This window comes from Papio anubis, chromosome 5 (genome assembly GCF_008728515.1).
Source record: "Papio anubis isolate 15944 chromosome 5, Panubis1.0, whole genome shotgun sequence".
Taxonomy (NCBI): Eukaryota; Metazoa; Chordata; class Mammalia; order Primates; family Cercopithecidae; genus Papio; species Papio anubis.
This window is the reverse complement of record NC_044980.1, coordinates 126,384,660-126,394,337: the sequence shown is the minus strand read 5'-3', so window position 1 is coordinate 126,394,337 and position 9,678 is coordinate 126,384,660. Positions and strand designations below refer to the sequence as shown.

General features: G+C 38.4%; 1 protein-coding gene across 2 annotated transcripts in view; it reads left to right on the top strand.

The window, feature by feature from the left end:
- Nucleotides 1-630: 630 nt before the first annotated feature.
- The window catches only part of FSTL4 (follistatin like 4), a 439,124-nt gene continuing 430,076 nt past the window's right edge, over nucleotides 631-9,678 (top strand). Inside the window, exon 1 of one of the 2 annotated variants that reach the window (XM_017959857.3) lies at nucleotides 631-1,099. The gene's annotated coding sequence lies outside the window, so the exon portion shown is untranslated. Of the gene's footprint in view, nucleotides 1,100-3,544; nucleotides 3,809-9,678 lie in introns of those variants that run through there. The other variant, XM_009209070.4, reaches the window with a different exon arrangement.

Here is a 9,678-nt window from a genome sequence, read left to right as displayed (position 1 = left end):
CTCCCCAATGAATGTCAGGCTTCTGTTCTAGGACCTCTAGGTCTTTGATTCTTGGTCTTGCCTTGAATATAACCAGAACCCAGTAAATATCTTCTATGAAACAGCCATTTGTCCTAACAGCCCCTCAAGGTTGTTAATTCATTCATTCAACATATATTTATTGAGGGACTGTTATAGGCCAGGTGCCGACCTGGGCCCTGGGATATAATGATGACAGCACAGAGTCCCTGCTCATGTGATGCCATACACTATGAGGTGACACTGTACTATAGTGATTTTACTGTCTCCTTCTCGTACCCAAGGTCATATGTGCCCACAGCAGGACCTCTCCTTTCACCACTGGGCTTACGTTGAACTTGGTTGGATTTTTCTGGGGGAAGAGAAAGGAGTGGTGATATTTTCACTGTTTGTTTTTGCAAACACAGAAAGTAGGAGCCAAGGCAGTTTTGTTTTTTTGTTTTTTTGTTTTTTTTTTGGAGATGGAGTCTCTCTTTGTCACCCAGACTGGAGGGCAATGGTGCGATCTCAGCTCAACGCAACCTCCCGAGTAGCTGGGACTACAGGCATGTGCCACCACGCCCAGCTAATTTTGTAGTTTTAGTAGAGATGGGGTTTCTCCATGTTGGTCAGGCTTGTCTCGAACTCCTGACCTCAGGTGATCTGCCCACCTTGGCCTCCCAACATGCTGGGATTACAGGCATGAACCACTGTGCCCAACCACCAAGGCAGTTTTAAGGAACTGGTAAGACTTCTGGTCCATGTACTTTCCCATATACGTATATCAGGGATGTAGCTGTCATCCTTTTCCACATTTATTGTGGCAGCAATTGGGCAACTGGATTACTTCACATCAAGACCTACTGTTATTAAGCATGTAAGTGCAGTGCTCTCTGGAGGCTACCTTGTCTTCTCTGACCACAGCAGTCCTGTTGAGTTTTAATCATTCATTCCCTGTGGAGTCTGATCCTCAGAGTACATCATGCATATGACTCACCACTGAAGCCTCCTGAAACCATTGTATCCTCTCTTCCTAACTGCCTTCATATGTAAACTAGCAGGGGACTGATTTCCACTCCAACTTGGACATAAAGAACAGATGGTATGACATTATGGTGTCTATGTTTTTTTTGTTGTTTTTTTTTTTTGTTTTTTAAAGAATAGGCAAGAGATCAATAAAGTGCCAAGTAGAGGAAGTATTTATTCCTTTACCTTCCACCAAGGATGCAATAAATAAGAGATCCTATTGTCTGGAGTCTATTGTTTTAAAAACAATAGATTTATAACTAAGCTCTGGATGAACAAGGCGATACAATCCATATTGTGTCTGAATCCTGGGGGATATTAATTGTCATGCTATTTGCTGTAGAGTTTGAGGGTACTCTCTGGAGAAGATTAGACAAAGAATGGTGGGGGAACAGGCACGAGAACTTATCCTGTAGTCATTTTCTCAATTGGTAACCTGTCTGACATATCACAAATCTCAGTTGATGTTATCTGTGTAAGTACCTCACAACTGGAGATATTCTAGAGAGTACAGATTGCTATTTTTACAACTAACAAATGAATTTTTACTTCTAGGATGATGGAGTAGACATTTCTCCCCACCCCCACCCTGTTCTTCATGTTAAATACAGCTAAAATCCCTGGACGTTATAAAGAGACATAAGGTGAGGAGAAGAAGGCAGACTAATTAGGGAATTTAGGACCCAAGGAATGTCACAGAGATGAGTTCCCTGGGTTTTCTTTTCGCCTCATATGTTCCAGACTTGGAGCTGAAGAGGCAGCAATCTGGAAATGCCAACAGGTACAGAGAAAAAAAAGAGAGAGAAAGAGAGAAAAAAAAGCCTGTTCTCTCCAGCCAAAGGACCAGGAAAGAGGCAGCCTAGCAAGACAGAAAACTTTTAGACAATAGCCAGTCTACTCCACCCAAACATCCCAGAAAGACCTGTGACCCCACCCCTACACACACCAACAAAGGCCAAGTAGGGATCCTAGACTTCCATACTTGCCAGGCCGAAACAAGGTGCTCCAGTACCCTCACCACAATGGTGTCAGAGATGGCCAAGTAGGGAGCCTGGTTTTGTACCCCACCAGCAGGAAGAAGGCACCCTTTCTCTTTGCCATTGAGGTGGCGTCGGAGGAGGCCTAGTGGAGAGTCAGGACCTTTACCACCACTGCTTGTCTCTTGGTAACAAGGCCACTCTCCCACCACCTCTCTCCACCCCATGATGTCAGTGGAAGCCATGTGGTGAGCCATAATGAGCCACTCCTACCATTCCCTGCCAGAGAGGTTTCAGTGAAGGCCTAATAGGAAGATTGAATTCCCACCCTTGCCAAGCACCAGCAAGGAGCCTCTCCCTCTTCTCAGTTCAGTGGACATTAAGTATTGAACTTGGACTTCTATACCCACTGGGGAGTAACAGATGACACCCTTGTCCCTTCTCCTACTAAAGTGATGTCAGAGAAAACTGGTTAAAGCAGAAGGTTTAAATAAGATCCAGAGTTTCAGAACATAATGTTCAAAATGGCCAGGTTTCATTCAAAACTCATTCATCATGCAACCAACCAGGAAGATAATGAAAAGTACAATCAACAGATGCCAACACTGAAATGACAGAAATGTTGGAGTTATTTGATAAGATTTTAAAGCAGGCATCATAAAAATGCTTCAGTAAGCAATTAGAAACACACTTGAAATCAATGAAAGAAAAGAGAAAGTCTCAACAAAGAAATAAAAGATATAAAGAAGAACCAAATAAAAATGTTAAAGCTGAAAGATACAATAACTAAAATAAAAAATTTAATAAATAGGTTCAATAGCAGATTGGAGGGTACAGAGGAAATAATTAGTGAGTTTGAAGATAGAACAATATATTGCCCAATCTGAAAATAGTAGAGAAAATAGACTGAAATTAACAGAGTCTCAGGAACCTGCGGAACCTATGTTATTAGAGTCCTGGAAGGAAGGGAGAAAGAGGACATGGCTCAAAAAGCACTCAAAGAAATAACGGTTGAAAACTTCCCAAATGTAACAAAAGACTCAACCTTTACATTCAAGGAGGTTAGCAAACTCCAAGCAGGATAAATCCACACCAAGATAACTTCTAAAATTTCTGAAAATTAAGGACAAATAAAAAAATATTGAAAGCAGTAAGAGAGAAATAAGACTTCATATGGCAAAAATAATGTGAATGACAGAAGAGTTATTAAAAACTATGGGGGCTGAACAGGCACAGTGGTACACATCTGTAATCCCAACACTTTGGGAGGCCAAGTTGTATGGATCATTGAGCCCAGAATTTCCAGACCAGCCTAGGCAACATAGTGAAAGCCCATCTCTACAAAAATACAAAAAAAATTAGCTGAGTGTGGTGACATGTACCTACAGTCCCAGCTACTTGGGAGGCTGCATTGGAAGGATTGCTTAAGGCCCAGGAGGTTGAAACTGCAATGAGCCATGATCATGCCACTGCACCCCAGCCTGGGCAACAGAGCAAGACCCTGTCTCAAAAGAAAACAATAACAAAACAAACAAACAAACAAAAAACACAAAACTATGGAGGCCAGAAGGAAGCGACACAACCTGTTCCAACTGATAAAAGAATAACAACTGTCAACTCAGAATCCCATATCTAGAGAAAATATTCTTCAGGAATAAAACGATAATAAAGGCAATTCTTAGGAAAAGGAAAACTAAGATAATTTGTCTCCAGTAGAACTACCCTGAAAGAATATCTAAAGAAAATTTTCTAAAAAGAAAGAAAATAAAAATGGAATTTTGGAACACTGAAAAAGAAGAAAAAACATGGTAAGCAGAAACACAGGTAAATGTAACAGATTTTCCTTTTCCTCCTGAGTTTTCTAAATTATGTTTGATATTTGAAGCAAAAATTATAACACCATCTGATGTGGTTCTAAATGTATGTAGAGAAAATATTTAAGACACTTATAAACAGGGGAGGGTAAAGGGAGGTAATATACTTTACTTGAACTGGTGAAATTATGAAACTAGTAAGACTGTGTAATGTTATGTATATATGATATAATTCTATTATTATACTTTAAGTTCTGGGATACATGTGCAGAACGTGCAGGTTTGTTACATAGGTATACATGTGCCATGGTAGTTTGCGCACCCATCAACTCATCATCTACATTAGGTATTTCTCCTAATGCTATCCCTCCCCTATCCCCCACCCCAAAACAGGCCCTGGCGTGTGATGTTCCCCTCCTTGTGTCCATGTTTTCTCATTGTTCAACTCCCACTTATGAGTGAGAACATGTGGTGTTTGGTTTTCTGTTCCTCTCTTAGTTTACTGAGAATGATGGTTTCCAGCTGTATCCATGTCCCTACAAAGGACACGAGCTCATCCTTTTTTTATGGCTGCATAGTATTCCATGGTGTGTATGTGCCACATTTTCTTTATCCAGTCCATCATTGATGGGCATTTGGGTTGGTTTCAATTATTGCTATTGTGAATAGTGCTGCAATAAACATATGTGTGCATGTGTCTTTGTAGTAGAATGATTTATAATCCTTTGGGCATATAACCAGTAATGGGATTGCTGGGTTAAATGGTATTTCTGGTTCTAGATCCTTGAGGAATTGCCAAACTGTCTTCCAGGAAGGTTGAACTAATTTACACTCCTACCAACAGTGTAAAAGCATTCCTATTTCTCCACATCCTCTCCAGCATCTGTTGTTTCCTGACTTTTTAATGATCACCATTCTAACTGGCATGAGATGGTATCTCATTGTGATTTTGATTTGCATTTCTCTAATGACCAGTGATGATGAGCTTTTTTTTCATATTTTTGTTGGCCACATAAATGTCCTCTTTTGAGAAGTATCCATTCATATCCTTTGCCCACTTTTTGATGGGGTTGTTTTTTTTTTCTTGTAAATGTGTTTAAGTTCCTTGTAGATTCTGGATATTAGCCCTTTTTCAGATGGATGGGTGCAAAATGTTCTCCCATTCAGATTTAATGTTCACTCTGATGATAGTTCTTTTCTGTTGCGGCTCTTTGGATTTAATTAGATCCCATTTGCCAATTTTGGCACCCGTGCCATTGTTTTGGTGTTTTAGTCACAGAAGTCTTTGCCCATGTCTATGTCCTGAATGGTATTGCCTAGGTTTTCTTCTAGGGTTTTTAATGGTTTTATGTTTTATGTTTAAGTCTTTAATCCATCTTGAGTTAATTTTTGTGTAAGGTGGAAGGAAGGGGTCCAGTTTCAGTTTTTCTGTATATGGCTAGCCAGTTTTCCCAACACCATTTATTAAATGGGAATTCTTCCCTATTACTTCTTTAATCAGGTTTGTTAAAGATCAGGCGGTTGTAAATGTGTGGCGTTATTTCTAGGGGTCTCTGTTCTGTTCCATTAGTCTATACTCTCCCTGTTTTGGTACCAGTACAATGCTGTTTTAGTTTTCTTAGCCTTGTAGTGTAGATTGAAGTCCAGGTAGTCACGATGCACTCCAACTTTGTTCTTTTGTTTCAGGTTGTCTTGGCTATACGGGTTCTTTTTGGTTCCATATGAAATTTAAAGTTGTTTTTCTAATTCTGTGAAGAAAGTCAATGGTAGCTTGATGGGGATAGTATTGAATCTACAAATTACTTTGGGCAATATGGTAATTTTCACGATAATTGATTCTTCCTATCCATGAGCATGCAATGCTTTTCCATTTGTTTGAATCCTCTCTTATTTCCTTGAGCAGTGGTTTGTAGTTCTCCTTGAAGAGGTCCTTCACATCCCTTATAAGTTGTATTCCTAGGTATTTTATTCTCTTTGTAGCAACTGTGAATGGAAATTCACTCATGATTTGGCTCTCTGTTATTGGTGTGTAGGAATTCTTGTGACTTTTGCACATTCATTTCGTATCCTGAGACTTTGCTGAAGTTGCTTATCAGCTTAAGGCAATTTTGGGCTGAGACGATGGGGTTTTCTGAATATACAGTCATGTCATCTGCAAACAGGGACAACTTGACTTTCTCTCTTCCTGTTTGAATACTCTTTATTTCTTTCTCTTGCCTGATTGCCCTGGCCAGAACTTCCAATACTATGTTGAACAGGAGTGGTTAGAGAGGGCATCCTTGTCTTCTGCCAGTTTTCAAAGGGAATGCTTCCAGCTTTTGCCCATTCAGTATGATATTGGCTGTGGGTTTTTCATAAATAGTTCTTATTATTTTGAGATATGTTGCATCAATACCTAGCTTATTGAGAGTTTTTAGCATAAAGAGTTGTTGAATTTTATTGAAGGCCTTTTCTGCATCTATTGAGATAATCATGTGGTTTTTGTCATTGGTTCTGTTCATGTGATGGATTGCATTTATTGATTTGTATATGTCAAACCAGCCTTGCATCCCAGGGATGAAGCCGACTTGATTGTGGTGGATAAGCTTTTTGATGTGCTGCTGGATTCGGTTTGCCAGTATTTTATTGAGGATTTTCCCATCGATGTTCATCAGGGATATTGGCCTGAAATTTTCTTTTTTTATTATGTCTTTGCCAGGTTTTAGTATCAGGATGATGCTGGCCTCATAAAATGAGTAAGGGAAGAGTCCCTCTTTTTCTGTTGTTTGGAATACTTTCAGAAGGAATGGTACCAGCTCCTCTTTGTACCTCTGGTAGAATTTGGCTGTGAATCTGTCTTGTCCTGGGCTTTTTTCGGTTGGTAGGCTATTAATTACTGACTCAATTTCAGAACTTGTTATTGGTCTATTCATGGATTCAACTTCTTCCTGGTTTAGTCTTGGGAGGGTGTATGTGTCCAGAAATTTATCCATTTCTTCTAGATTTTCTAGTTTATTTGCATAGAGGTATTTATAGTATTCTCTGATGGTAGTTTTATTTCTGTGGGAATAGTGGTGATATCCCCTTTATCATTTTTTGTGTGTGTCTATTGGATTCTTTTCTCTTTTCTTCTTTATTAGTCTAGCCTAGCGGTCTACCTATTTAGTTTATCCTTTCAAAAAAAAACAGCTCCTGCTGGCTGGGTGCAGTGGCTCACGCCTGTAACCCCAGCACTTTGGGAGGCTGAGGTGGGTGGATCACCTGAGGTCGGGAGTTCAAGACCAGCCTGACCAAAATGGAGAAACCCCATCTGTACTACAAAATACAAAATTAGCCAGGCGTGGTGGTGCGTGCCTGTAATTCCAGCTACTTGAGAGGCTGAGGCAGGAGAATCACTTGAATCCAGGAGGCGGAGGTTGTAGTGAACTGAGATGGTGCCATTGCACTCCAGCCTGGGCAACAGAAGCAAAACTCCATCTCAAAAAGAAGAAAAAAAAAGAAAGAAAGAAAGAAAAAGAAAGAAGGAAGGAAAGAAAGAAAGAAGAAAGAAAGAAAGAAAGAAAGAAAGAAAGAAAGAAAGAAAGAAAGAAAGAAAGAAAGAAAGAAAAGAAAGGAAAGAAAGGAAAGAAAGGAAAGAAAGGAAAGAAAGGAAGAAAGGAAGAAAGGAAGAAAGAGAAAGAAAGAGAAAAGAAAGAAAGAAAGAAAGAAGAAAGAAAGAAAGAAAGAAAGAAAGAAAGAAAGAAAGAAAGAAAGAAAGAAAGAAAGCAAGCTCCCGAGTCACTGATTTTTTTGAAGGGTTTTTCGCGTCTTTACCTCTTTCAGTTCTGCTCTGATCTTAGTTATTTCTTGTCTTCTGCTAGCTTTTGAATTTGTTTGCTCTTGCTTCTCTAGTTCTTTTAATTGTAATGTTAGGGTGTCAATTTTAGATCTTTCCTGCTTTCTCCTGTGGGCATTTAATGTTATAAATTTCCCTTTAAACACTGCTTTAGTTGTGTCCCAGAGATTCTGGTAGGTTGTGTCTTTGTTCTCATTGGTATCAAATAACTTATTTATTTCTGCCTTAATTTCCTTATTTACCCAGGTTGTTCAGTTTCCATGTAGTTGTGTGGTTTTGAGTGAGTTTTATATAATGTAATTCTTAAAGCAGCCAGGTAAAAGTCATACAAAGAGATATACTCAAAAACACTACAGATAAATACAAATTGAATAAAAATAAATATAAATAATACAAAAATATTATATATAAATATATCTTAGAAGTTTAACCCGAAAGAAGGCAGGAAAAAGAAAACATAAATGAAAAAGAGAAAACACACACAGAACAAAAAATAAAATGGCAGGCATAAACACTGACATATCAATTGAATGTAAATGGTCTAAATAGGCTATTAAAAGGGATTTTCAGAATGGATTAAAAAACACCCTGCTATAGGCTGTCTGTAAGAAATTCACTTCAAATATAACAATATAGGCAGGTTGAATGTAAAAGTATACAAACATTAATCAAAAGAATTCAAAGTAGCTATATTAACAGCAGATAATATAGATCAATGGTTTGGCTGTGTCCCCACACAAATCTCATCTTGAATTGTAGCTCTCATAATTCCCATTTGTTATGGGAGGGACCCAGTGAGAGATAATTGAATCATGAAAGTGATTTCCCCCATACTCTTTTCATGGTAGTGAATAAATCTCATGAGATCTGATGGTTTTATAAGGGGAAACCCCTTTTTGTTTGGCTCTCATTCTCTTGTCTGCTGCCATGTAAGACATCCCTTGCTCTTCTGCCATGATTGTGAGTCCTCCTCAGCCATGTGGAACTGTGAGTCAATTAAACCCCTTTTCTTTATAAATTACACCGTCTTGGGAATGTCTTTATTAGCAGTGTGAGAACAGCCTAATACAGTAGACTTCATAGCAAAAAAAAAAAAAAAAAAAAAAAAAAAAAAAGTCAGAGACAGAGAGGAACATCATATAATGGTAAAAGGGTTAGTCTACCAAGGAGATATAGCAATCCTAAATGTGTATGCAGCATAAATAGAGCTGCAAAATATGGGAAGCAGGTATTGAAAGAATTGAAAGGAGGAACAGACACATTCAGTTATAGTTGGTGACTTCAAAACCTGCTCTTTCAACAATTGTTAGAACAACTAGATAGAAAATCAGTAGAGGTAAAGAAGAATTGAAGAACACCATCAACAAACAGGATCCAATCAATAGTTGCAGAATACTCAACCCAACAACAGCAGAATACACATTTTTAAAAGTGTGCACAGAACATATAACAAAATAGACCATATCCTGGGCCATAAAACAAACCTCACTAACTTTGAAAGAATTTATACCATACAGGGTGCATTCTCCATCCACAATGGAACAAAACTAGAAATCCATATAGAAAAGTACAGGAAAATTTCCAAACAATTGGAAACATAATAACACACTTCTAAATAATCCATTGGTCAAAGAGGAAGTCTCAAAGGAAATAAAAAAATATATTAAACTGAATGAAAATGAGAACACATCATATCAAAATTTATGGGACATAAAGCAGTGCTAAGAGGGAAGGTTATAGCATAAATGCATTCCTTAGAAAAGAGGGTCAAGTGTGGTGGTTTGCACCTGTAATCCCAGTACTTTGGGAGGCTGAGGCAGGTGAATTGCTTGAGCTCAGGAGTTCAAGACTAGCCTGGGCAACATGGAGAAATCCTGTCTCTATCACACACATACACATGCACACACACAAATTATATATATATATATATAATATATATATATTCTTCCATTGATGAACATTTGAGTTGTTTTTACCTTTTAGCTGTTGTCACTATTGCTGCTATGAACATTCATGTGCACAGTTTTGAGTGCTTATTTTCTTTTTTTTT